Raw genomic sequence first — 24,496 nt, forward strand, 5'->3', positions numbered from 1 at the left:
GGGGACCCCAGGAGAGAGCCCAGCTCCCCCCACCGCCGCCCTGGTGCCTGGGAGGAGCCGGGCTGGGCAGGCCTGGACACGTCCAAGGACTCTCCCAGCCTCCAAGGACTTTCGGCTGGGATTTCCTGCGAGGGATACAGGTCTGCAGATGTCACAACACTCCGGGATTTCTGCTCCATGAGCTCCTTGGACCCACACTCGTGTCAGCCTCGTGGGTGCCCGTTGGTGGGGGATCCTTTTGCCAAGGCTCCCAGGGTAGCACTGTCAGACTGGGACAGCAACACCCTGCCCAGTGTGGCTAACTGCTCCTGCAGGGCATCCTGCAGCTGGCACTGCCTCCAAAGAGCTCCTCAGTGCAGCCCTGCCCGGGGGCCTCCTGGTCCCTGACATTCCTTCCATCCCTTCAAGCTGGAGTGCAAACACTCCCCTGGATGCAAATTCATCCCACTTCAGGGTGCAACCCCACAGCTGGGTGAACCCCTCCCCTGGATACAAATCCATCTCCAGATACAAACCCAGCCCTAGATACAAACCCATCCCTGGGTGACTATTCATCCCTGGATGCAAACACATCCTTGGGTGAAAATTCATCCCACTACGGGGTGCAAGGGCACACCTGGGTGAAAATCCATCCCGGAGTGATAATTTATCCCCAGATGGAAACTCATCCCTGGGCCCAAATCCACCCTGGATGCAAATCCAGCCCCAGGGTGCTGCACCCCATTCCACTGCCTTTCCACCAGCACCCTCTCCTTCCCCAGCTGCCCCAGCCCAGCCCAGCGTGACTCTGTCCCCCAGCACTGCCACCAGGATCCTGCTGCCGGCCGCGCCCTCCGGATCCACAGACAGGTCTCTCCCCCCAGGCTCCCTGCTCGCTGTCTGGCTGAGCTAAGCGTATTTAGTGCTTTTAATTGTTCTTAATAAATCAATCCCGCCAGCCCCTTAAATCATTTTTGTGGCTTCCCTCGCAGCCGTCCCCGCGGCCGTGCCGGTGTGGAGCCTGCTGTCTGCAGCACTGCCGGGGACATGGCTGGGATGGGGTGGCCAGGACACAAACCCACCCCAGCAGCCACCCCGCTGCTCCTCTGGGGCACCCAGCCACCCCAGCAGCCACCCTGCTGCTCCTCTGGGACACAAACCCACCCCAGCAGCCACCCCCCTGCTCCTCTGGGGCACCCAGGACACAAACCCACCCCAGCAGCCACCCCGCTGCTCCTCTGGGGCACCCAGGACACAAACCCACCCCAGCAGCCACCCCCCTGCTCCTCTGGGGCACCCAGGACACAAACCCACCCCAGCAGCCACCCCGCTGCTCCTCTGGGGTACCCAGGACACAAACCCACCCCAGCAGCCACCCTGTTGCTCCTCAGCCCCTGGGAGCTGCCTGAGGGGGTCTCTGCCTGCCGGGCTGGGGCCCCATGCCTCAGTTTCCCTCCCTCTGTGGGGTGTTTTGGGGATGCAGCAGCTGCTCTCCCTGCTGTGTGGGTTCAGTCACCCCAATACTGCAGTTTTGGGGACACCGAGGGACCCTTCTCTCACTCGCTCCTCCCCTCAGGGCCAGGTGCTGTGGGAACAGAGATGGTGACAGCCGATGTCACCCACGTGGCACTGCTGTCCCAGCCTGGTGTGTGGAGGTGCCTGGACAGATGTGCCCTGTCCTCCAAGCCCCTGGTGCCACCATGGACCCAGGGACACGTGCCATCCCCTGCCATGCCCAGCCCAGTGCTGAGCCCCTGAGGGCACAGGGTGAGGCCAGCCCAGCTTGTGACAGCCAAGTGGGATCGGTGCAGGCCCCAGTCCAGGTGACTTGCCGAGGCTGGGATGATGCTGTCACCCAGCTGGATGACAACCCTCCTCTTTTGGGGTGACATTACACACCCCACACCTCCTGAGCACCCTGCAGCATCTCCCAGCGCAGCCAGCCCCACCTCCTGCTCCATCCCACCACCCAGCAGTGCATCCTCATCCATCCTGCCAGCCAAGGTGCATCCCACCCCACTGCACCACTCAACCCTGCCTCCTCCTTCCTCCCACCACCAATCCTGCATCCTGCACCATCCCACCACACAGCCCCACATCCCATCCATCACCACCCCGCCAACCACTCCAGCCCTGCTGACATTTCTCATGGAAAGGATGAACACCCAGCACAGCCCCCAGCCCTCTCCAGGCTCTCAGGGCTCAGAGTTGCACAGGGTGACAGTGACACCCAACTAGATGGCAACAGTCCTATTTTTGGGGACACTCTTTGCACCCCACCCCATCACCAACACCCGGCAGCGCCTCCCAGGGCACCCTACCCCGCATCCTGCTCCATCCCAGCACCCAAACCCACACCCTGAAGGTCCCATCGCCCAAACCCTCATCCCACCCATCACCAACCCCACGAGCACCATCCCACCAGCCCTCCAGCCCCGCTGGCACTCTCCACGGCAGAGATGAACACCCAGCACCCAGGACGGCTGCCGGGGGACATGTCACCGAACAGACTGTGCTGGCTTTGGGCAAAAAACAAACCCGGCAGGGCTTGGAGGGAGAGAGCTAACCTTGACACAGTTGCAGCAGTCACTAATAGCAGGCAATATGCCTGTTCTTGGGGGACTGTTGCAGTTGCTAAGATACTGGCAGCCGTGTGAATGGAAATGGGTCAGTAAACCTGTGGAGAGATAGTGTGACACTGTAACCGGCACAGCTGTTGCAGCCTACATCGAAATCCCACCCTTTCAATATTTATCACTCTCCGCCTTCGGTTCCTTCCTCCCAGCAATTTTTTCCACGTTGGTTTTGCCCGGGGTTGGTGAAATCACCCCGAAGACTTTAATGAGAGGAGAGGTGGTGGAGCGATGGGATGGGGTGGAGAAGGCACGGAGTAGGGGGATGAGGAGGGAAATTAAAGCCCCCACTTTGGGTGGGTGTCTGTCCCCCCCTCCCCGCCCCTCTCCACGAGCAGGATGGAGCCAGTTCTTGGAGAGATTTAACAGGAAACAGGCTATAATCCCCCTGGTAGGAAAACGGGTGAAAAGGTCAATTTACTTCTGTCCCTGGTTTAGGCACTGTGGTGAAATTACACACTTGCAGGAGCCGCTGCGCATGGCCGGGAGAGGAGGGAGCGGCGCCCGTGTCCGTCCTGCTGTCCGTGTGTCCGCCCCGCCTGCTGCACGCCCTGAGCCTTCCCAAGGCACCCCGACCAGCAGCAGCACCCACGAGCCCCAGGGCAGCGCCTGCGTGGCCCCACAAGCGCCATCCACGGATCCCAGCAGCCCATCCCGCGCCTCGCACCCGCCAGGGTCCTGCGCGCCCACAGATGCCCTGACCTCGGTGCCCCAGCACATCCCCACGTCCTCCAGCACCCCCTAAAATGCTCCAGCACTGCCCCCATGCTCCAAATTGAGTCTCCTCAATGCTCCAGCACTTCTCCAAGTCCTCCAGCATCCATCCAATACTTCCGTATCCCTACCCCAAGCACTCCAGCATCCCGAGTGTTCCAGCATCCCCCACACGCTCCAGCACCCCCATGACAAATGCTCCAGTGTCTCTGTAAGTGCTCCAGCATCTGCCCAAATAGTCCAGCATGCTCACCCCAAAAGCTCCAGCATCTCCCAAACATTCCAGCACCCCGCAAAAGGCTCCAGCATCCCCACAACACCAAGCCCTGATGGCACCACCCCCTGTCCCACACTGGGCTCAGCTCCCCACTGCCTTCGGTGCTGCCGCAGCTCAACTGGGGCGGGAAGGGCTGGCCCTTCCTCCCAGCCGTGCCCTGGGAGCCGGGACACAGCCAGGGAGGACGCTGTGCCGTGTCCCTTGTCCCTGCCCCCCGGCTGTGCCGTGTCCTTGTCCCTGCCCCCCGGCGCTGTCCAGGTGCGGGGCAGGCTGCTGCTGTGCCGGCTCTGGCCGGGACCCTGCTGCAGGGAGGAGGGTGAGAACATCTGGTCGCAGGGAAGAGGGACAAGTCCAGGGAAGAATGCCGAGCTCCTGGAAGAGGCCCTCCCCGCCGCGGCTGGGGTGGAACAGGCCCCAGCACCCCTCCTGTGCCGCAGCTGCACTGGGGAAGGGAAACTGAGGCAAGGTGAAGCCAGACAGTGTGATGTGGGGTCACGAAGCCTCGGGCACCGGGGTCACCCCCAGCTGCCAGGCTGGAGGAGCATCGCCCATGATTTACAGCCCAGGGTCTGGCACGCGGGGGGCAGCAGGGAGGGAAAGGGAGGCTGCAGGGAGTGAGGGGAGCAGCGAGATCTCCTCCTCCCAAAGACGCTCCCTGCCACCCCCCCGCAGGTGGCTGGAGCAGAACGGTTGATATGGAGACAGGGAAGCACAGACTGTCTGGGTAAGGTGACATTCGACAGATGCCAGGTTCAGACTCGCTCCAGCCAGTATTCCCACCCCCCTCCCTGCCTGCCTCCAGCCCCCACGCAAAGGCATCTGCGGGGGGGGCAGGCTGGGCAGGGGCAGGTGGGGCAGTGGGGCACCCTCCCATCTGCTGGGGGGTGAAATGCCCCCCTGTCCCCACCCTGAGGTACCAGCACCCTGAGTGTCCCTTGCCAGGCAGGCACAACTGGAAGATTTGGGGACACATCTGGGGAAAGGATCGCCCCCCACCACCCCGATTGCAGAGAGGGCAATTAGCTGATGCCTAAGAAGAAATGGTGAAATCTGGGGGGAGCACAGGCTTTGCATTTCCCACCCAGGCAGGCTGACACTGGGCATGACAGCCCCTTGTCCCCAGGTTCACTGCCCAGGAGGGGTCCCAGGCTGCCAGACCCCCCCCCCCCCCCCGCTGCAGTCCTGTCCCTCTGCCCCTCGGCAGGATCCCTGTTCCCTCTGACCCCTTCAGGCTGGAGATCAAAGGGATGCTGGAGGGATTCCTGGCATGCAACCCTGCTGCAGGTGGGCAGGGAGGGACAGGGCAGCAGGGACAGGGCAGCGGCACGGGCGGGCACTCCCTGCACCCAGACAAGGCTCCTGCTCTGCAGTGAAAGCAATGGGGTGATTGGGCGGGGAGGGGAAGGAACAAACACAGTGGGTGCAGCACACAGTGGGTGGGGGGAGCCCCCAGCAGTCTCCCGTCAGATCCCCTCCGGGCAGTACTGCACCCCCAGACCCCCGGGAGCTGGAACGGCTCCCGGGCTCCATTGAGCAGGATGATGGGAGGTGCCAGCCCACACAAAGCCCCTCCAGCCTCTCCCCGTGCCCCGGGCTGCTGCTCCCTGCTGACCCGCTGTGCGGGGAGGTTGGGAACTGCTAATGAGCTCTGAGCTCGGCCCTTTCCCAGCGCCCCGGGCCCGGCTGGCCCCGGCAGGTGAGGGTCAGCCTCAGGGACTCCGTGCTCTGGATTGCTGGAAACGGGAGGCGCCTGCTGAGGGGCTGCAGAGCCTCCGGCATCGGTGGGATGGGCTCCAGCACTTGCTCCGGGTCCTCTGTCTCCTCTTCCTCACCCTCCGTCTCCCAGACATCCCCAGTCCGCCCCGCAGCGATGCTTGGCACAGCCCCAGCTGGACACGGCACTAACCTGGGGACACCCCACACCCCCGGATGAGGGGACACAGCCCCCCTCCTTCCTGCTCCCTCCACTGCGTCTCCCACCTTCCTTCTCCTCTCTGCCCTGAAGCCAGACAGATTTCACCGCTCTGCTGAGCTCCAAACTCCACTTCCAGATTTTCAGAGCGACCTTCTGGCTACCTGGATCCGGCACTGCAAGATGCCCTCTCTGATCCCCCCTCCCCTCCGGCCCCCCAGCATCCCCGGGGGAGCCAGGGCTGGATGCAGCCAGGAGCGGGATGCAGGGGGAAGCTAGGGGTGGCCGAGGAGGAGGAGGAGGAGGAGGAGGAGGAGGAGGAGGAGAAGGAGGAGGAGGGAGAGGTCGGGCTGCACCTGGATGCAAGACCAGCCTCAGGAGGCTTGGGTTGTTGTGTTTAATCCAGCCTGGCCCAGGCAGAAGCAGGAGCATGGTCAGAGAGAGCCTGGCAAACCCGTTGCACGTGTGGGAGGTGCTGCCGAGGTTCCTGGGGCAGCCTTTGACCTCACTGCCTACATGGAGGGTCCCCCAAAAGGGCCCCTGCTCTCCCTGGGACACTGTTCTGCAGGGATGTGCTCACTCCCCAGGCTGCTCTTGGCTCCCCAAGCCCAGATCCTGCCCCAGGGGCAGGCAGGGGTCTGTGGGACCCCTGTGTCTGGCTGTCACTGATCACAGATAACCAGGGGGAAGGGGGAGGAAAGAAGGGAGGAAAGACATAAAACTCACAAAATATCCCAAAACCCCATACAGGCACATGAGGCACCATGGGGTGAAGAAAGGAGAAATAAAAAAAAAAAAAAAAAAAAAAAAAAAGAAATCCATGGAAACAGCTGGAAAAAGCCCCAGAGCCCCAGGTCACCCCCACACGCTGCCCCCTGCCCTTGCTGCTCTCCCCGCCGGTTATTTCCAGCCCTCTGCATCCCCCTCCTCCTCCTCCCCATTCCCTCCCGGCACCCTGCTCTCCTCCGCTCGCTCTTGCATTCTGGTATTTGGTGTGTTCCTCAGCTGCAGGAAATTCCTGATGCTCTCCATCATGCAGCCTGTGCTCGCATCCCCCGCCCTGCCCGGCTCCCCTCCAGAGGACAGCCATGTGCCGGACAGCCAGCGCCGCCGCCATCCTCCCTCCCAGGATCGGCATCTACTGCTCTCTCTTCGCCTTCTCCTTCTCCTCTGCTTTTTTCCCCTTCAATTATTTTCAACTCTAACCCTGCGAAACTCCCCCTCTCCATCTGCGCCAGGGGCTGAAGCCGCCCAGCTCCGGCCATTCCCCTGCCTGGCTTTTCCCTCCTCGTCTTCCTCTCTTCGCGAGACCGCTCCTGATCTTATTTTAATTCGTCTCAGACGGTGTTGGAGTGTTATTTTAAGAGAGAGGATATGCACAGACATTGTGTTTTCTGCTTTTTCCTGGCCCCAAGCCAGGCTCTCTGGGCTGTCAGCTACCCACTGTGTTGCAGTCACGTGTGGGAAGAGGCAGCCAGAGCCAGCCTCACAACTCCTGGTAGCAACATGGAAATCAAGTGTGCACTTTCTTCCCTCTGTATGTGTCTGTATTATTAATAGCGTCTCTCTCCGTGAGTTATCCATAATGTATCCTAATACCTGTCCGTGGGTAAATGATGTATCACGGAGCACTCCTGCCCTTGGCTCCGCACGCCACCGAGGGGGGACAGGCGGGGTGGCAGTGCCACCATCACCCCTGAGGTGTGGCACGGGGATGGGGGACAGGACAGAGGGATGGGGGTGGAATCTGGCGGCCACGAGCTGCGCCGGTGTGTCCCAGCCTGCTGGCAGCTTGGTGAAATGGGCATGTGGGGAGCAGCGGGGTGCTGCAGGGAGGATGGGGCCAGCTGGCACTGGGATGGCACTGAGCTGTCCCTGTCACCGGCCAGGAGGTGCCGGGGGACACCCATGTGCCACGCTGTGGACACCGACGCTGGCTGCCACGAGCTCACAAAGGAATGGGGCAGGTCACTGCACACCTGAGGGACTGCAGGAGGCCAGTGGGCAGCAGGGAAGGGGCAGGATGGATACATGGCATGGGCTGGATGATGGACACAGCACAGCACAGAGCTTGGCTCTGCAGGACACAGATGTGTCCCAAGAGGATGCACTTCAGCAGGGGATGCTCAGAAGAGTCCTGGGGGCTCCCAGCCCCAGGAGGCTGAGCAGGGCTCCCCCCGGGTCATACAAATACACCCAGAACTGGGGCAGCACCCAGGCCCCTGCATTCAGTGACAGCTGGTGCTGCCCCTCTCCAGGCTCTGGGGTCCCCTCTGCATCCTGGGGATGGAGACACCAGGGCAGGTAACCAGCCTGGGATGGGGTCTTCACAGTGCTAACCAGTAATACAGAGACCACATATTGACCCACACTGTGCCTACACCCATTACACCTATAAAGCAGATGTGCCTGCAAAAGCACAGGGGCATGTACATCCCACCCACCCTGTGCAGCACCTTGACACACAGATGTGTGCAGGTGCTGCTTGAACACGGGGCTGCCAGCAGCATCCCCAGCCAACGACGTCCCTGCCTGCAGTGTCCCCTTCCCACAGTACCCCCACACATCCCTGCTGGGACACCGAGCCCATGCCCACACACCATGCCCAGGATGCTGCAGCGTGCAGGGGCAGAGGGGCACCCCAAGGCCAGGGGGTGCCCAGGCGGGGCAGCCCTGCCCCCCGACACACAGCGGGAGCAGTGTGGGTGCCAGCACCCAGCTGGGGTCACGGGGAGCAGGAATCCAGGAAGGCAAACTGGAGCTCAAAGCTTCACATTTCTGGATTCTGGTTCCCGTTTCTGCTCCCGGCTGTTTCCATGGAAACTGGCGTCGGACCTGGGAAAATAAGGTTAGGGTTTGCAGTGGAGGCCCACTGCCAGCCTGCCTGCCTCTGCGCCCCTCCGGCCCTGCCGCCTCACCGGGGCACATGCCCGGGTACCCCCATGCCTGTCCCCACATGATGCTCAGATCTGGGGGCTGAGCCACACCAGCACCCCCTGGCATCTTCCAGCCCCCTCTGTCCTCCCAGGTGACCCCTGGGAGCCCAGCACACACTGGGTAATTTGGGAACTGGAGCCACCATGCTGCTCCCTGGCGTGCGGGTGAGGGCGGCGAGTTGGCAGTGGCACCCACTGGACCCACAGCCCTTCCCTGCCCTCCCACTCTCTTCCCTGGTGCTCCAAACATGGCACAGCTCAGCCTCTATGGAAACTTCCCCACAATGCTCATGTGGCCATGGCACCCCAGCAGCCCCGCTGGGACAGGGGACTGCCCACCGAGACTGTCCCCACTACTGACACCTCATTTGCGAGGGGTTTTACAAGGACTCAGCCTCAACAGGAACATCATCCTCCCCTTCCCCAGCTCAGGATCCCCAATTGCTCCAGGGAAGGTGGGGAGCTGGAGGGGGGAAGAGAACCAGGACACGACACCTCGGGGGAGCCGTGAAGACTAATGAATGGAGGCTTTTAAAAAGCACTTTGACTGAGAAGTGCTATAGTAGGAACTAATTATCCCTCCCGCCTGCGCGCACCCTCGCACGCCGGCGCAGCCGCGTCCTGCTCCCTCCCGGAGCCACAGCTGCAGAATCGCAGCCAACCCCGGGCTGCACCGAGCACCAGGCAGCCATGCCAACCAACAGGCACTGCCCTGGCCGGGGAACATGCCCTCTGAGACCCCTCCGGTGCCCCCCGTGTGCCTGTGCCCCCCGCTTTGCTCCATGGCCCCTCTGGCAAAGCTGGCAGCAGCAGGCTGGGGGCACAGGGTGGTGCTCACGCCCCTCCTTGCACTGGGGTTTTGGGGAATGTTTCCTTTTTAATTGAAATCCGCCATTTTACAGGGATGGCAGGTAGGCTGGGCAGCCAGTCCCTGTGGATGCTGAGGGATGGACGACGGCACCTGGCACGGCGGGGTGGGCGGCGGAGCTGGCACAGACCTCTGTCCCCTGCATCTGTGACCCTGCAGCCCAGCCACTGGAACCAGCCCTTCTCCCTCCTGCCCAGCTCTGAGCAGCAGCCAAGGGCAGCAGCGAGACGCAGGGAGACGCCCCAAATGCTCAAGCGAGCAGGTCCCCACGCTGCCACCCTAGAGCAGCCGCAGCTTTGGGGCGGTGCCGGCGGTGCTCCCCGTCCCTCCGCACCCCTGCAGCGGGATCTGGCACAATCCCATCCTGCCGTCCCAGCACTGCCCGCTGCCCCATTTCGCATTCCAGCGTGGGCCGGCCCCGCTGCCCTCTCACTCCCACCCCCACCCCGGGCTGCGTTTCAGCTGTTGTTGAATTCTGTCCAGGCTGGATTCATCACAAGAGCCCTCAAGCGGCTGCAAACAAACAGAAAAAACAGGGAGCAGGAGCGCGCAGAGCGATCGATCGGCGCTGGGGGGGCCTGAGGCCCTTTGGCAACGCCAGACCAGCCTCAAATTCCTCACTTCCAAGAGAAAAGGAGCTGGGGATGAGCGGCAGGAAGAGGGGGATGGAAAGCACAACAGCCACCAGGAGCTGGACCATGGCGGCGAAGCCCCCGGGCACGGTGCTGCGGCGATGGGCACAGAGTGGTGCTGCCTCTCCCTTCCTCGCCGAGACGGGCTCGTACCGCTCTGAAACTTCCCTCTTGTGGTTACTGCAGTTAAAAAAGCAAACAGGAGACTTGGGTGCATTAAAAAAGAAATAGGAAATGGCACAAAGGGTGGGAGCACCCGCAAGGATGGGATTTGCCCAGCAGCGGTGGCACTGGGGTGGGTGTTGGGTCAGGGTGCTCGTCCCTGGGGCAGGGGGGAGAGACCCCTCACCCTGGCACTGCAGAGGGGAACGTGTGGCATGTGACAGGCAGCTGTGGCCCCAGATCCCCGGGATGGATGGTAAGGGCGGGGGGAGCACACACCAACCCTGCTCCGGTGGGAATTGCCACCACTGGAGCTGCGGGGTCAGGTTGCTGCGCCTGGGTTTTTAAGAGGGGCTGGATAATTTTTACCACCACTAACGATCCCATCTGTGCCTGACACGCTCCAGCTCCGAGCCCAGCATTCCGGCAGGGCTCCCACACCTCCCTGCCAAGCCACTCCAACTCGCCTCCCCCTGCCTCGACTGCTGACGGCACAGGGCCCGTGCACGGTGCTGCTGGCACAGGGGGCAGCCATGCTCCTGGCGTCTCCTGGTGCCACCATGCTCCCTTCCACGGTGTTCTGGAGGACTGGGGGTGACAACCGTGGGGTGGCCAATGCGGAGATGTGGCAGTGACAGGGATGCTGCACAGCCTGGGGGCACAGAGGAGCCTCTCCAGCTTCAAGGAGAATTTAGCAGGGGTTTTTTTTTGGCAGTGGTCCCTTGCAGGGTGGCACTTGCTGTCCTCTCTGTGCAAGGACAAGGACCCTGGGATGTGCTGGCACCATTTGCCCTCTTCCTGGCTCCAAACAAAGACCTACTAGAGGGTGCTGCTTTTTGGGAAGGGGGTTTGCAGCATCTTGCCTGCAGAACTCCCTGCCAAATCCCATCCAGTCAGGACCTGAGGGGCATAGCACTGGTGCCTGCAGCACAAGGCTCCTCTCCCTGCAATGTCAACCTGCTGCTCCACATCCAAGGCTGCCCTTGGAAAAGCTGTCGGCTGTGCTGGCTGGTTTGCCAAGCCCAGGACAAGCTCTTTAGCTCGACTCTGCCAGAACAGATGCCTGGGCGACTGTAATTCTTCCTAGCATGGATGGAGGGGGGGATGTGTGGAAAAAAACCCAACCTCATTTAAGCATTGCAGTGGCTGCTCCTCCTTTCCCCAGCATCCACAGCACCGCAGCCCCACAGAGGGTCCCCCAGAACCTGAGAGGCAAAGCAGGGAGAGGCTGGGTGATGCCAGGAGGGAAGGCAATGCCCAGAGGGAGGATGGCGTGGCACAGCACACGCTGGAGCTGAGCAGGGCTCTGCTGCCAGCTGGGGAGGAGAGAGCGACCCGCTGCAAGGACAAGTGGGAAGCGCGAGCGCGGCGTGCCACCGGTGTCCTTGCAAACGCTCGCCTGCTCTGTCTCGGTGCTCCCCACGAAACAACAAGCCCGTTCTCATGGCAATGTCCTCCCCAAAGAGCGCAGGGAAGGGAGCACGGTGACACGCTCTGGAGGGGCCACGCTCCTGGTCCCCCCAGCACAGCACGGCTGCGGGGCAGGAGCTCCAGCCCGGCCACTGCACTGCTGGAGGAGGCCAGCAGTGTTTCCACATGGATATTTTCTTCCACTGGCTGCAGTTTGGGGCTGCCAAAAGCCAAAACAAGAATGGAAACATCCCATTTTGTTGGCAAAAATTCAAGGGGTTGGGGTTTTTTTCTTTGGTTTCGGCTTTTTCCTTTTTTTTTTTGTTCTTGTCTTTGGTTACGAACGGAAATTCCCTGCCATGAAATCATGACGAAACCCCAAACCAAAACACAGCTTGGACTGAAACCTTCACCCGATTCCCCGAGGATCCCATGTGGGGCTGGTCCCAGGGCTGGGATCACCCCCACACAGTCGTGGGACACGGGACCCAGCCCAGACCTCGTCGCCAGCCCCAGCCCTGTGGGAGGTGAGGGGATGTTGTGCTTTGGGGATCCCTCCAGGGACCCGATGTAATTCCAGCCTTGGAATGTACCACTTCCCAGCCCTGGTCTACACCACCCTGCCTTGGTGATGGCACCTGGCAGCCAGCACCAGGCCTGACAAAGCACAGATTTGTCCAAAGGGAAACTGGTCCCTATGGATGGGGCCAAGCAGGGACCAGGACTGGGGTGCCAGTGGCTCCAAGCATATCATTAGAGCAGTGTTTGCTCCCAGGAAGGGGCTTTGCAAGAGCAGTTGCTGGGAATGGCCTCATCCAGCCCATCCCAGGGAGTCCGGATGTGGCCAAGCCCTGGGGCTCACCCCTGCAGCCTGCCCAACATTCTCTCCTCCCATTCCCTCTTCCCACCAGATGTTGGGGCTGGAGAATGAAACAGCTCTTCCCAGCCCAGTCCCTGCCGCATCTCCCTCCAGCTCCCGTTCCGGAGCCCGGATCCAGCCGGGCAGGCTGAACGAGGCCGAGCCTTTGTCCGGCCCCCCCGCCGCGCTGCCCTTATCTGGTCCAGCCCAGCCGCCGTGCCAAGAGCCGGCAGAGGATGGCGGCAGCCCGGCCTGCTGGGGCCCTTCTCTCCTCCTCCTCCTGCCCCAAAGCCCCTGCGGCCATGTCACCCCCTGCTAAGCGCTGCCAGCACCTCTCCTCCGCCCCTGCCTGTCCCCAACACCGGGAGAGCCCCCCCGTTATCGGTCAGTGCTGCGCCCCAAACCACGCATTGGGCACAGCACCTCAGTGTCACTGCCCTGCACCCCCAGTCCGCTCCTCCCTGCGGGGCGAGCATCCCTGGGGGCTCCGCCGAGCAGGGCGGGGTGAGGCGGGGTCCGGGGCAGCGTGGAGCCGGGTTATCTGTCTGCAGAGCTCCGTGCGCAGCAATTAACCTCCAGAGAGCAGCCGCGGCTCCTGCCAAGAACCACATTAGGTGTGTGTGGCAGCGTCTAGACATGTGAGAGACCAGAGGCCTTGATCTGGAGGAAGGCGGCTCCATCCCTTCCCCCAGCCCTTGCCCGCCGCCCCACAGGGACCCCCTCGCTGGGGTCTGGCCAGCTTCGAGGACGGAGCACCAGGAGGGAGCGGGGACGGAGCGGGAGGCTGGGCTGAGCATCCATCCCTCTGTGTGGGTGTGGCTCCAGAGAGCTCCGAGCTGGGCTGTTAAACCAGGACTGTCCTGCCTGGCACACGGCATGGCACGGTATCCTCATGGATGCACACCCTCAGGCCCCCAGACATCGCTGGGAGGAGGAGGAGGGTGGTTGCAAGCACTGCCTGAGCCATCTCCCACCAGGAGATGAGACAAACGTCCCATGGAGCCAGCAGCAAGCCCTGTGATGAGCCCTGGGGCAGGGATGGTGGGAAGAGACCCAGCTCGCTGCTTCCCCATGCCAATCCTGTCACCTGGGGCAGGTGGGATGGAGCCAGGTGGGCACCGTGGGGGCTGGGCACCCTCCCTGCCAGTGCCCCTCACACCCATGACACCCCCTTGCTCTCACCTCCCGGGTGCAGCCACCCCAGACGGCTGCAGGATGCTGGGGAGAAGAGATTTTCCCGACGTTAATTAATTAAAATAAACAGCAAATTAAATACAGCAAAATTAAAATAGCTCCGGAAATTAATTTTCAACAAAACCCACCTGGAAAGGCTGGATATTTAAAGAATTAATGGAGCCCTTTGAGACCATAAAGAACCACTGAGCTCCCAGCATCCACCAGCCCCCTCCGAGCCCGCCCGGGGACGCAGGGCTGTGGGGAAGCTGGGATGGGACCTGGAACAGGACCTTGGGAAGGGACCCAGGATGGGACCCGCACCTCCCGGCAGCTCCTGCCTCGCAGCTGCCTGCACATGCCTGCTGCTGCCACAGTTGGACGGAAGGACGCTGGAGAAGGATGCAGGGATGCTCCACACCATCCCAGCGGGAAGCACCGGCCCCAGCTCTGCCTTGGTTGGACACAGGGCCCTGCACGGGCACCGAGCTCTTGCCGGCTTTGTCCGGAGGCTGGGGGCAAACGCTGTGGTCCCTGTGTGACCAGCTCGGGCACAAGGATGTCCCCGTCACCCTCCTGGCCAGAGCCCACTGCACCGAGGGAAACCTTGACCTCCAAACCCCATCTGCTGGGTTCCCCGGGCCCCCCACAGCTCTCCCCACGAATAATCCCCCGGCCAAGGCGGGATTACTGTGCAAACTGGCCGCGCAGCCGGACAAAGCTCCTTACCAGGCTCGGCGGGCGGACCGAGGGGCTCGCGGGGGGCCCGGCGGGGCGCGGGCCCGGCTCGGGGCGGGCAGCGGACGGGCCGAGGTGCTGGGGAGCATCCCCGCGCCCGCCGGGCTCCGGCCTGACACCGGCACACGGCTGGGCTCTGCCAAACCGCCCGGGGCTGGGAGGCCCATCCGGCGCCAGCCCTCCCACGGCCGAGGCGGCGTTTCCTCTCCCTGCGCCCAGCGTGCGCACAGGCGCAGCGGCACAGACACCGGCGGGCGAGAAAAGGCTCCGGAAGGAAATGGAGAAAGCAACACTAAGCTGGCAGGTGGAGAGCAGGAGGGGCCGCGGTCACCTCCGCCCCGGTGCGGGGTGCCGAGGGGCATCTGGGGGTCTCCACCTCGCTGGGGTGCCCGGCTGCGCTGCCACCACTGGGCTGCTCTACTTCATCATCCGGGGAAACTGAGGCAGAGCGGCCGCAGCCTCGTGCGGAGCCCCTGGCTCTCCCGGGCAGGGAACCGCTCCCCCCCCGCCGCGGCCGGGATGACACCAGCTCCCCATCCTCCTCCCGCTCCACCCTGTTCCTGCAGGAACCCAGGAGTCCGGGCTCCGGGCAGGCAGCCAGGGCCTCCCTCCTGCTGCACCTCCCGCCCTGCCTGCCCCGGCCCCGTGGCCGGCTCCGGCCCTGGCTCCCGCGTCCCTGCCCGGTTCCCGCCGGCACACACCTTCCCACCGCGTGTCAGGGCGACCTTGGAGCGCTGCCGCGGCCGCTCCGTGCCAGACTTCGCGGCGATGCCCGCGGCACAGCCGGGGGTGACGGATCGGCAGGAAGGGGGATTTTTTTCCCCATTTGTTTATTCGTTGGGTGGGTTTTTTCCCTTGCCGGAGACAAAGGCAGGCTGTGTGCCCAGGCGCGGGGTCCGGGGGGTGCCGGCGGTGCCGGGACCCCGTGGCGATGCCGGGCCAGCCGCGCCGGGGGCTCTGGGTGGCCGGCTTCCTCCGCACACAGATGGCTGTTTCGACTCAGTCGAGCGCTTGACCTAAATCTCCTCCTGATCCACGGGAGCTGCAGTCCCTCAGCAGCACAGCTCAAGGCAAGGAGGAGGAGGAGGATGAAGGGGGGGACCGCGGCCAGCTGCGGACTGGCGGGAGGGTCGTGCCGGAGGGCCCCCACCCCGGGTTTGGCAGCAGGGCCGGCGGAGGCGGCAGTGGAGGGAAGGAGGGAGGGAAAGGGGGGGGTGGAAAAAAAAAAGGTCTCCCACGCTTCGAGCTCCAGCGCCGGCCGCCCGCGCCTGCGTGCTGCACCCACCGGGACGGGGCAACCGCCCCGCCGGGCTCGACGCCCCGGCAGACCACTTCCTCGGAGAGGGGCCCGGCGGAGGAAGCTCCAACGGCTCGAAAGTTTCGCCTGTGACTCAACCGCTGGCTGGGGTGACGGAGCCGACCCTGCAAAGGGGGGGCCCTGGGGTCCCAGGGGTTCGGGGCATCGGGGTGGGGGATTTTTTTGGGTTCCCCAGACGAGGGTTGTCTGCGAGGCATGGCGCTCCACCCCCAGTGTCGGAGCAGCCCAAACCGGCTTCCCAGCGACAGCAGAAAGCTTTTAAAATCCCCTACGCGCGGCATGACTCACTCCAGAGCCAGTGCCCAAAACAAGCTCCGACACGGAGAGGAATGGCGAGAGCAGGGATGCTGGGGGCGGGCAGGAGGGGCTGGGGAGGGCCGGGGAGGGGGAAAGGGGGAGACAGAAGGAGGGAGAGAAAAGAGAAGAGGCAGAAATAACAGCATCTGAAACTCTGCCTGCTGGAGGCTAATTGGTTCCGGCACAGCCTGGTTTGTTTGGCAATGTTTCCTCTAATCCTTCAGGCTCCGCGCTCCCGGCCCCAGGGACATGGGGACATCTCGACACCCGGCCAGCGCCACTGCGGCACTCCCAGCTTGGACCCCCTCCCACTCGCGGATGCAGAAGGATGATGCTGCGACTGGCTCTGCCCACCCCGGGTGCCCCCGAATCCTCCAAGGCTCTGCACTCCCCAGAGACACGGAGACATCTCAACACCCAGCCGATGCCCCTGTGGCACTACTGGCTTGGATCCCTCTCCCACCCTGGGATGCTGGGGGTGATGCTGGGACCTCCCTGAAGTCCTCCTGGGGCTGCACCCTGCCGTGGCGATATCCTGGGAATGGAATCTGTGGTGACACCCTGGGGATGGGGTCCCCTTCCGCAGAGCTGGGCGCAGGGATGCTCAGAGGGCTGGGGTGGCAGAGGGAAGGGAGGGGAAGGGAAGGGAGGGGAGGGGAGGGAGGGGAAGGGAAGGAGGGGAAGGGAGGGAGGGAGGGCCCCCACGGCCCAGCATGGCCGAGCCAGAGCACTAGCCAAGAGTCGGCAGCTTTGTTCCAGGTGCCGGCTCCCTTTTTTTCATTAGGCTAATGGGATGCGGATGCATTATTCCATTCCACATGCTGCTAATGAACCACTCAGGCCAGTGCATTTGCATTAATGTGCAAAGCACTGGAGGAGGGTGGAGTGGCTGCATCTGGCCAAGGCTGACCTTCCCTGCACCGCCCAGCCTCCCCAAGCCGTGCTGCGCTCCCACCACTCTCCCACCACCCACCGGACCCAGGAACTCTTCGGGATGGCTCCGACCCACATTCCAGGACACCAGGATGCTGAGCCACCTCATACTTGCTGCCCATCTTGTCCTTTCGCCCATACTGTGCCTGGCCAACTCCACCACCCTTTCCCATATCGATCATGGATGAGGCCCCCCTGCCAGTGCCCCACTCTGTACCCTGTCCCCAGTGCACAAGTGACCACAGCATTCCTCCTGCACTCTTCCCTGCTCCCCAAAAAGCAATCACTCTGCATCCTGCACGGGAACCTGCTCGGCATGTCCCTCCTCCCTGGTTACTTGTACCGGGACCTCCCAGCACCACCCCAGAGCTCCCTTGCAGCACCCCAGGGGAGCAGGGGGCCCTCTCCAAGCCCCCCACCCCAGAGCTGGCAGGCAGCGCCGGGCGCGGGCGTCACTGGAGCCCTTGGCTTGTTTGTTACGGCTCCCAACTGCCTCTGTCCCCGGAGAGGTTTCGAAGGCGAGTGACCCACGAACTGGAATGCGCAAAGCCTCCAGCAAACAGAGCCAGCTGCCTGCGCCCGCGCAGGGGGGGTGGTGAGGGGAGAGCAGCCGGCCCCGGCACGGCACGGCACGGCCCCGACACAACTGCACGGCCCTGATGTCCTCCCAACGCGGGCAACCACCTGGCTGAGCTGAGATAAGAGCAGCCCATTGGTCTTGTCAAGTCCCCAGTGTCATCAGCTATCGCCAAGGTCCCCAGGCCCCCATGTCCCACTTCCTCCCTTCCTCCCAGCCTGTTATTTGGCAGCACATGGCCTCCCAGAGCCCTGCTGGGATCATGCTTCTCCCCTCGCCTGTCTGCAAGACATGAGTCCTTGGGCGGCCGAAGGACCTTTGGGACACGGGGCAGCCCAGTGGCAGTGCCAGAGCCCTGGCCTTGTTCTTTGCCACCTCCCAGGTGCTGGAGGGCTCCTGCTGGGATCGGTGCTGGTGAGCACAGCCCTGCTGGCCCCGGGTGGGCACGGCAGGGGCTCAGCAGCTCCGTGCCCGGCAAGTGTGCGAAGCCCCCTTGCTGGAGCGCGTGCACACGGGTGTCTGGGTTTGTCACAGCCCGGTGAGCAAGTTAATCTCAGGCTCCCTGACACGTGGAATAAAATCGCGATCCCATAATGGAATTCATTCGTCTTCCTGTCCAGGCAAAGAACAAGCCCTCCACTGCCCGCTGGGGCTGGGGCTGGGCCAGGCCAAGGTGGCCAGTGCCCAGCTCCCAGCTGGGGGTCCCTGCCTGCACCCACCCCCCTCCCTGCCACGGGACCACACTGGCACTGCAGCGATGTTCCCGTGAGCACAAACCCAGAAAGGTGCCAGACACCGGGTGCCCCAAAGTGTTCCCTTCCCAGGGGACATCAGCCACGTCTGTGGGGGCAGCTGGGGTCACCAAGGACAGCTGAGCTCCCCCAGGGTGATCTGGGGTCCTGTCGTGCTGGAGGGCAGGCATAGCCCTCATGAGGGGGGAAAGGGAAACTGAGGCAGATGGCGGTTTTGGGAAAGGGCAATCCAGGTGGCATGAAGGGGACAGGGGAAGATGTCCCTCTGTCCTTGTGTCTTTCTGTCCCTGCTGCTCCTTCTCTACTGCAAGTGCCTTGGCCAGGCCTGGTACAGAGGACCAGGGATTCTGCAGGGATAGCACCAGCTGAGGCACCCACGGGTGACCCCAGCACAACCCCAAGGACTGCCTCATCCACAGCCAGGGGTACAAGTAATGGGGAAAATCTCAGGAGTCTGGGCAGGGCAGGAGGCCACAGGGTTGCCGTGCTGCTCTGTGCCTTGTTTTCCCTCTGGCACCCATGTTGAGGCCACCCCCAGGGAGAAAAGTGGCCCCACGGCCAGTAGAAAAGGAGGAGGAGGAGGAGGAGGAGGAGGAGGAGGAGGAGAAGGAGGAGGAGGAGGAGGAGGGCTGCTCCTTCTCGGGCACACAAAGCCCCTTTCATAGGGGCTGAGTTTGGATTTCCTCTGCCAGCCCAGCACCTCACTCCCTCCTGCCCTGCCAGCAAGGCTGTGGTCAGAGTGGGAAGCTGGCGGGTGGGACACCTGGGGGGACACAGGGACCTTCAGGTGGCTTCATCCCTCACCCTGACCATCCCCATGATTTTTGCCTCCTGTCAGCTTTTAATTATACCCCTAATAAAAGTCGTTTTGCAGGGGAACAGGAGCTTTGTTGCTCAGGAGCTCATCTGCTCCTGCTGCTCCTTTCCTGCTTTAAACTGTAATCCTCAGCTGGGGACACTGCAATTAGCCACCATGGAGCTGGGCACCGTGTCACGAGGATTAGGGCTCCCTTCAGTGGGGAGCTGGGGGACCCAGCCCTGGTGTAGGTCGATGGCTCTTTGCAGGATGGGGTCTCCCCACTACAGCCCCCAAAAGAGGGGCACAAGCTTAAGAGCCCCTCTGAGCCAGGCATCCCACAGCTGACCTCCTCTGGGCCCCCACTGCCCTGCACCCTGCACGGCATCAGTGCCACTGGGTTTTTTGGGGTGCATGGGACCCACACAGCCCCTCTGCCAAACCCCCTGTACTCCCCCATGCAGGCAGACCCAAGCAGGTCACCCTTCTAGGGGGCAGGTGGCTTTGTGACTCTGGGGACAACAGTGGGGCTGGGAAGACCAACAGGAGCCTCAACCCACAGCTCTGCATGTCTGTGAACACTGGTGCCCATCCCCAAGGCCCTGTGTCCCCGAGCAGGGCTGAAGGGGGAAACTGAGGCACAGGGCACCAGGTGCCCACGACGCACACACTGAAGCTGGAGACAGCTTGAGTGACACTGGTGACTGCTGTGACACTGGTGCAGTTTTGGAGACGTGGGACCCTCGTGCACGTCTCCAGCATGGCAAAGGGGTCGCTGGACCCCTGGAAGCCCCTGAAAGGAGCCCGCGCGTGGCTCGCGGTGCCTGTCGCCAATCAGCCTCTTCCCGGGGCTGCACGGGCAGCTCGTTAGCAGCCGCTCATTAAGAGCCCTCCGGGAGGATGAAGGTACCGGGGGCACCTGCACCTCGGTTTAATGAGCTGCAGCACCATTAAATGTTGGAGGGGACCTCGGGCACGGTGGGGGTGCTGGTGCGGGGGCTACCCCCACCCTGACCCCCACCCAAAGCTGCGGGTCCCTGTGCCGGCGTGGCCACCGGAGAGGAGGAACGCGGGGAGTTGAGTCACGGTGACAACTGAGACGGCAGTGGCAGCTGCTGCCAGGGACAGCCCGAGGTGCCCACCGAGGGACACCCTGGGGACTTGCTGACCTCCAAGCCAGCACCCACGGGCGCTGCACAGAGAGGGTGACCGTGGCCAGAGCGGGACAGCAGTGCCGGGGCGTGACAGGACATCTGGAACCTCAGGGTGGGGACCTTCCCACTCTGGGTGCCCCTAAACTGAGAAGGGGACTGACATCCTGCCCCCAAGGGCCTCACCCAGCGCCCAGAGCTCCCAGTCCAACCATTAAACCACAGCCTCACAGAGCACACAGAGGGGACGCCTGGGGGGATCTCCCGGGGGGCCCCCACACGGGCACGATGTGTCCCCAGCCCAGCACCCAGCCCCGCAGGACGCCTGGGTCCCCACGCTCGCACCCACCCGCGTGGGGCTCTCCCTCGTTAATGTTTACTCGGGCTCGTTAGCGCCAGCATATCGCCATGGCAACGCTGCAAGCTGCGCGCCGCCATCCGCGCCGCTGTCGTGAGGCTTGGGGACGTCCCCACGCGTGGGGTCACCGCGGGCATCCACCACTGCCACCCCCCACCCCGGGCATGTGGGGCCGGGGGACAGGGTGGGGAGCAAAGCGAGGGGGACACACCAGGGCTCGCCACCTCCCCGGCGGGATGACACGGCTCGGTGTCACCCTGCCGGGGTGACAGCACCCGTCGCTCACCCCCAAAGCGCCGCTGCCACGCCGGGGCTGCAGGCGTGCGCGGGCACTGCCAACACTCCTCGGTGCTGCATTATTTATAAACTGGAGGAGCAGAGGGTTCGGCAGCAGCTGCAGAGCCCTTGAGGGCCACCCTGCCCGGCGTCACGCAGCCACCGAGCCCACTGGCACGGTGTCACCGCAGCCCCAGCAGCCAGGAGAGACGACAGGGACAAGGCTGCCTGTGGGGCCGGCAGAGCCACGGGGCACCCAGATGTCACCCTGGTGTCCCCTTGGATGGTACGGGCGGCTGGGGCAGCACGTGGGGATGTCTGTGTGTCCCTGTGTCCCCTGCGCTGGCACAGCACCCCAGCCTGCCTCCTGCCACTCCAGCCTGCTCTGAACCACCCCAGCCTGCCTCCTGCCACCTCAGCCTTCCTACTGCCACTCCAACCTGCTCCTGTCACGACCTCCCTCTTGCCACCTCAACCTCCCTCTTGTCACCCCAACCCGCCCGCTGTCACTCCAGCCTGCTCCTGCCTCTGCATGACCTCACTGCAGATGGGGCTGGGGGATGGCAGCAAAGGGGTGTCCCCGTGCCAGCCCTCCGTGGCACACGGGCGAGCACCGGGAGGAGGATGTGGCCCCAGCATTTTCTCCCACCATGGGCTCTGTTGGCTACGGCAAACAGGTTTTCCTTAAGCTTTGCAGAATCCACCCACCTCCTCCCCCCCTACGAGTCCCACCTCCAGGCTGATGGGGAGAAGGAAGGAGGGGGGTGAAAGGCTGAATTGGGGCTTTTAATTTTTCATTATTAATTTCCCATCGACGCCGAGAGGCACCGGGGCTCTCTCAGCCGCCCCCAGCATCGCCCCCCGCGCTCCCGCGCGCTCTCCCGGAGCTCTGCACCGGCTGAAGCCGAGCCAGGCTGCCGATAGGATTAATTCTGCATGACTGCCCATCTCCGCGGGGGGATCTAAGACCCTCAGGCCTGCAGCAATCTTTAAAATTCCTCCAGCCCAACTTAATTCCCTCTTCCTGCAGAGCTGGCGCATCTGCTGCAGTCAGGCACGGAGAGAAGGAGACGGAGGGAGAGGGGGGGACGACGGGCACCCAGCACCGCCGTCGGCTCCGGCGCCAGGCGGTGGCCCTGCCATGGTGGTCGTGGTCCTGCGTTGTCACTGTGGGGTCACCCAAAGCCATGCCAGTCACCCATCCCATCCCATCCCATCCCATCCCTGTGGGTGGTTTGTACTGGGGATGGGGAAACTGAGTCAGAGTGGGGCAGCCCTGGATGCAGGGTTTCCCCATTTCCCCCTAGACAGGGGATGGACACAGCCCCCTAAACTGTTGTCACCTCTCTGTCCCTGCTGGGACCCCCCAAAGCAGGAGATTGATGTAAAATGAGTTTTTCCATCACCTACGAGCTCTGCCTCTCCAAGCAGGTCTCATTCAGCCCCCCCAGCCCACTCTCACCTTCCGCTGTCCCAAAGGGCAGACTGCCAGGGTCGAACATCCTCTGGGAGCATTCAGGGCTCAAGGTTCCCTGGATCTTGGGATGGCTCGTTAGAAACAGAGCTACTGCTTGGGAAAAGCAGCATGGGGGAAAAGCCTCCCCTCCTCAGCCAGAGGACAAGCACCCAGTGTCACCCGGAGGCCACCCACACCCACACCCATCCCCACGGGATGCCCTGCCCGTTCAGCCACCTCTGGGCAGCGTCAGGACAAGGAGCCTGGCCAAGCCGGGGGGTTCTCCCCCCCAAGCCCCCGCCATGCACCGCGGCAGCCCGGGGATGGTGGCGTGTCCCCGCGCTTTGAAGGCTCAGCCACACCGAGGCTGGCAGCCGGCGGGCAGAGCTAACCTTCAGGGGGTGATGGGGAGAGGCCATGGCAGGACGGAGGGATGGATGAGGGACGGATGGATACAGCCACAGTGCTCCAAAGCCTGCTGCACCCACCACCCACCCAGTGCCACGGCACCCTCCCGAGGGGCTGGCACGGCCGGATCCAGGAGAACCATCCCTTTTGCCTTCTTGCCTCCAAGTTGCCCAGCTCACCAGGCAGCTGAGGAGCGCAGCCCAGCCCAGCTGCTGGCGGAGCTGCGGATACATGCATTTAAATCACTTATATCTTTACTTTCTCCTGCGCTGGCTGTGAGATGGGCTTTTTTTTGCATGCGTAATTAGGGGGTGGAACAGATGGCGGAGGGTTCGTTTAAAGTAATGCATCCATTAAAATAACCTTCGCTGTCGGGGACTGCGCTCCGACAGGGGCCTGTTTCACCGGGGGTGGTGGGGAGGGTGGGGGGGCTTTGTGTGGTGAGGAGGGGGGTGTTGGACATTGGGAAGGGGGACGGAGCGCACATTCCCTGTGGGATGCATCATCCTGGATCATGGGATGAAGGATACACCAGCCCATGTTGTCATGAGAGAGCCGGGGCCAAACTACGATCAAACTGGGGGCAAACTGGAATTGAACTGGTACTCTTCAGGGCTCAGTTTCCATGGCAATATGATGGCAGTGAGATGGTGGGGACGAAAAACCCAGGTTGGGGAGGATGCCAACAGTTCTTGAGGCAGGCATAGTGCTCGTGGGTGCCCTGGGGTACCCTGACCAGAGCTGCCCCCCGTGGGGACTATGCCCACCTCTGTCCCCCACCCACCACAGAACCCAAAATATGCCTGAGGAGGGCATTGCCACGCAGCACCAGCCTTCTCTCCTGTTTCAAACCCCAGGTTCCTGGGAGAGGCAGGAGGGCTTTGTTCAGGCACCGGAGGAGCGGAGGCCAGAGAAAGCAGGAGTGCCCTGCCAGCTCTTGTGTTTCACTCCCAAGGAATGCCGGGGAGGGGAGGGGAACGCTGCTCCCCGCCTTCCCGCCCCGCTGGGCGCCCAGCCCGGCTGCAGGGTGCTGAGGCTGGGAGGAAGAGGAGGGATGAAGGATGGGGAGGCGGGCGTCGCGCGGATGCCGTGGTCCCACCACGTGCAGCCAGGGCTGGCAGCGGGTGGGCTGGGGAGGGGGGGACACGGGATGACACACACCCGGGGTGACATGGTGATGCCAAGCACTGCCTCGGCTGGAGCAAATAATTCTGGGCAAGAGCTGCTGAGCAAATATCACACCCCTCTCTGGAAGGAAAGGAGGAGCACCCACTAAAGGAAAGGAGGGGTACCCACTAAATTTGGGGAGTCCAGAGAGGCCAGGGAAGAGGATGGGGAAGGGTGAGAGCAGCAGTGGCACCAGAGCCACCCAAGCGTGTTCAAATATTTAGTGTGCACTTGCAAAGGTGCTTCTGCTGCCTTTAGGGCATCGCTGCGTTGGAAGCATCAGAGAGGTGGGAACTGGGGGGATGGGGAGCAAATGCCAGGGATGTGCTGCAGGGGGGTCTTTCTTTTCCAGCTGTGCTGGGAGGGCCAAGGCACGGGAGCCCAGGAAAGGCTGGAGTAAGCTCAGCTTTGCCCTGAGCCTGGCCCCTGCCTTGTTTCCCCCTCCCTGGCCACTGCTCCCAGAGCCCAAGGGACTGCACATCCCTCCGTTCTCCTCCTCTTCCTCCAGCCCCATGAGCCTCACTGCTTCCTCACATTCCTTCTCACTGGCACCCTCGGGCGTCCCCAAGCACTGCCATGGCTTGGGGGACAGCTGGTGGCTCTGGCAACGTGGCACATGACATCTACAGCAGCAGTGAAGTGCTGAGGGCGGCGATGTCAGGTGCTGGGGCAAGGGACCAAGGGGACATGTGGGATAGCAGGGTTGGATGGGGA

General features: G+C 63.1%; 1 protein-coding gene across 3 annotated transcripts in view; it reads right to left on the reverse strand.

The window, feature by feature from the left end:
• The window catches only part of AHDC1 (AT-hook DNA binding motif containing 1), a 48,536-nt gene that overhangs the window by 17,368 nt on the left and 6,672 nt on the right, over positions 1 to 24,496 (reverse strand). The gene's annotated exons all lie outside the window — the stretch shown is intronic.

Source organism: Serinus canaria, chromosome 23 (genome assembly GCF_022539315.1).
Source record: "Serinus canaria isolate serCan28SL12 chromosome 23, serCan2020, whole genome shotgun sequence".
Lineage (NCBI taxonomy): Eukaryota > Metazoa > Chordata > Aves > Passeriformes > Fringillidae > Serinus > Serinus canaria.